Source organism: Sinohyriopsis cumingii, chromosome 4 (genome assembly GCF_028554795.1).
Source record: "Sinohyriopsis cumingii isolate HCF-2022 chromosome 4, ASM2855479v2, whole genome shotgun sequence".
NCBI classification, from domain to species: domain Eukaryota; kingdom Metazoa; phylum Mollusca; class Bivalvia; order Unionida; family Unionidae; genus Sinohyriopsis; species Sinohyriopsis cumingii.
The window spans coordinates 47,002,637-47,006,724 of NC_142964.1; positions in this window are offsets into that span (position 1 = coordinate 47,002,637).

The window sequence follows — 4,088 nt, forward strand, 5'->3', positions numbered from 1 at the left end:
AAGGAATGAAACATGAAGGTGTCACTGCAGTACGCAGAATACGTATTAAACGTAATAACAACCTACAGGACACCAACACCATTGTTCTCACCTTCAACAAGCCAACAGTACTCAAAGTGGTCATAGTTGGCTTCTTGCAAATGAATGTTGATATATACATTCCAAACCGCCTTCGATTATAAAATAAGGTCATCACGAAGACCGCTGCTCAAAAAGCCAAAAATGTGGCCGATGCGGAGACCATTCTCACCAGGAATCTGATTGTAGAGCAACTCCGCATTGTGTCAACTGTGGGAAAGAGCATCACGCAAATTCCAAGGATTGCGATACCTGGAAACAAGAGAAGGAAATTCAGAGGGTAAAATACACAAATAATATTCCCTATCCAGAAGCCAGAAAACTTGTACAGGCGAAAACAGCCCATCCTGGCCCATCCTTCTTCACTGTAGTAAAGAGCAATCCTAAAACAACGAAGGACGCTCAAACACAAACAGAAGCACCCGATTCAACACCAAGCTCAAACACCCCCCATTACCAAGCACAGAAAAACACGGCATCTACACAAACTACTTTCAACAATACCCAACCACCGAAATCAATAAAAAACAAAAACAAATCTCATGGAAACAGGCAACAAAAGGGGTCAGATGACCCCATCAAACTTTATAACAGGTTTGGAGACATCGAGAGCATGGATGCAGAAGAAACTGCTCCATGCGCCCAAGGGAACTCCAGGCCTACAAACAAAAAATTCACCCCCGTTCTTCCTCCAGAGAATTAACCAAACAAATTCCCTCTGCGAAAGGTCTAACCTAGCTCCACAACCTTTAATTTAAATTTATAATGAAAAACACTATCATACAATGGAATTGTCGAGGACATAGCTCAAATTACAATGATATTCACCTGCTTTTAAACGAACATGATCATGCGGTACTATGCCTTCAACAAATATTTTTGAAAGATACGGACAATATCACATTTAAACACCACTCCCTGTTTAACACCTGCTCTCCAAATGTTGATAGGGCATCAGGAGGAGTTTCTGTTATTGTGAATAACAGAGCTGCTCATAGCTTCATTCATTTAAACACCAATTGGCAAGTCATTGCTGTAAGCGTCACTCTACATCGAGTGATTACATTTTGCTCTATTTACTTACCCCCAAACACTAACCTAGTACCAAACGAACTCGACAATCTTGTTCAACAGCGTCCCGCACCCTTTGTTTTACTCGGGGATTTTAATGCCCATAACATTTTATGGGGATCAAATCATATAAGTGACAGAGGTCAGAAAGTTGAAGACTTTATTTCTAGACACGATCGGTGTCTATACAACTCCAAAACACCGACATATTTACACACAGGCACGGGTACATAGACATGCATCGATTTGACAATTTGTTCTCCTTCGCTGCTTTTGGACTATGAATGGAAGGTCGCTGATGACCTTCACAGAAGCGATCACTTCCCAATCTCCCTTGTAAATCTTAATTCTACAATTGATGAAGTATTTCCAGAATGGAATTTAAAGAAGGCCGACTGGGCCAAGTTCGAAACACTCTGTAAAACTAGGCTGAATGAGGATACAGTTTTCAATGTTAACGACCCCAGTCAGCATTTTACATCTATTTTAACCGACATTGCAGAAGAATCTATCCCCAAATCCTCAACAAACTGTAAAAGAACCCTAAGACCTTGGGTCACTAAGGAATGTAAGGAAGCCATACGACAACGCCGAGAAGCCTTAAGAAAATTTAACAATCATCCGACGCCCGAGAATTTAAGTAAATATCGTATTCTCCGGGCCAAAGCTCGCCGCACAATCAAAGAAAGTAAACGAAATGAAAGAAATATGTTTCCTCTTTAAACTCTCGTTCCTCAATTAAGAAAGTTTGGGACACGATCCTTAAAATAAACGGAAAGAGAAACCACAATTCTGTCCGACATCTGAAACTGAACAATAACAATTTTATCTCAAAACGTGACATAGCAAATGTTCTTGCTGATACATTCTCTAAAAATGCCTCATCATCTAACTATTCCGAATCCTTTCAAAAATGGAAACCTCAAAAGGAAAAGTCACGTTTAAAATTAACATCCAACAGCTCGGAAAGCTACAACCAACTGTTTTCAGTATCAGAACTTATGGAGGCTTTAGACAAGGCCCATGATACTTCCGCTGGGCCTGACGAAATACATTACCAGTTTTTAAAACATCTTCCAGAATCACCTTTAACATCTCTTTTGAAACTCTTCAATGATTTATGGATTACTGGTAATCTACCTAAACTATGGAAAGAAGCAACATTAATACCAGTTCCCAAACCCGGTAAAAAGAGCGACGATCCTACAACTATCGACCTATTGCACTCACAAGCTGCATGTGCAAAACAATGGAACGAATGATCAATTCTCGGTTTGTATGGTACCTGGAAACTAACAATTTAATATCTCCTTTCCAAAGTGGCTTTCGTTATGGACGGAGCACCAACGACAATCTGGTTAGACTAGAAACATTCATTCGCGATGCATTTATCAAGAAAGAACATTTAGTAGCGGTTTTCTTTGATTTAGAAAAGGCCTATGACACAACATGGAAGTACGGGATACTAAAAGACCTTCACGATCTAGGTCTAAAAGGCCGTCTGCCCTTTTTCATATCCAACTTTCTCTCCGACAGAGAATTCAAGGTACGAGTAGGCTCTACTCTCTCAGATTTGCACGAGCAAGACATGGGTGTACCCCAGGGCAATATTTTATCTGTGACTCTTTTCAATATCAAAATTAATAACATCACCAAGTGTTTGACTCGTGGTGTGGATTGCTCACTATATGTTGATGATTTTCTCATATGTTTTCGGTCAAAGCACATGCATACAATTGAAAGACAAGTACAGCAAAATATCAACAAGATTCAAAATTGGGCTAGTACGAACGGCTTGAAATTCTCGAAATCAAAAACGGTATGCATGCATTTCTGTCAATTGCGACGACACCACGATGAACCTAAACTCACGCTGGACGGAACAACTATTCCAGTTGTTGAGGAAACAAAATGTTTGGGTATTATCTATGACAGAAAACTGACTTTTATTCCACACCTAAAAAATTTGAAAGCAAAATGCTTAAAAGCACTTGACCTAATTAAAAAAGTAACGCATACTGACTGGGGTGCTGATAGAAAAGTCATCCTGAATTTATACAGACCGTTTATTCGCTCCAAACTAGACTATGGTTGCGTTGTGTATGGTTCAGCCCGAAAGTCATATCTTAACATGCTTGATCCAATTCATCAACAGGGAATAAGACTGGCTCTGGGAGCATTTAAAACCGTGAAGTTGAAGCGAACGAACCACCGTTATCGCATCGTAGAGAAATGCTTTCCTCCCAGTATGCTCTCAAATTAAAATGAAACCCTCAAAATCCTGCTTTTTCGGCTGTTTTTCAACCCAAATACAAAACCTTAAACGAAAATAAACCAACCGCCATACCTTCCTTTGGCGTTAGACTATCATCCAGCCTTGACTGTACAAAAATTGATCTTTCTAAAATTCACAAAACTTCCATGTCCGAAACACCACCCTGGCTACTTAAGCAACCAAAAGTACTTTTTATGCTACACGATGGAAAAAAATCTGAGACAAACCCTTCCGTCTTCCACAACTGTTATCAAGAACTACTCACCGAATTTAAAAACTACTCAAGAATTTATACCGACGGATCAAAGGATGAGGAAAAGGCTGCTGTAGCCTTCGTCTGTGGAAATCACACAACGCAAGTTCGCTTATCATCAATTTTGTCAGCCGAAATCAGAGCAATAGACCTTGCTCTACAACATATAGGAAGCAAACGTATTTTAGACAGTATCATCTTCTCCGACTCTATCAGTACTTCAGTCACTACATAATAGAAAACTGGAGAATCCATTATTGAAAAACATACTCGTCAAACAATACCGAGATGAGTATCTCCCACGATATAATATATTGCTGGTTACCTAGCCATATTGATATTAAAGGTAACGAAAAAGCTGATCGCGCTGCTAAGATGGCCCTTACTCTAGAACCATCTGATTTTAAAATA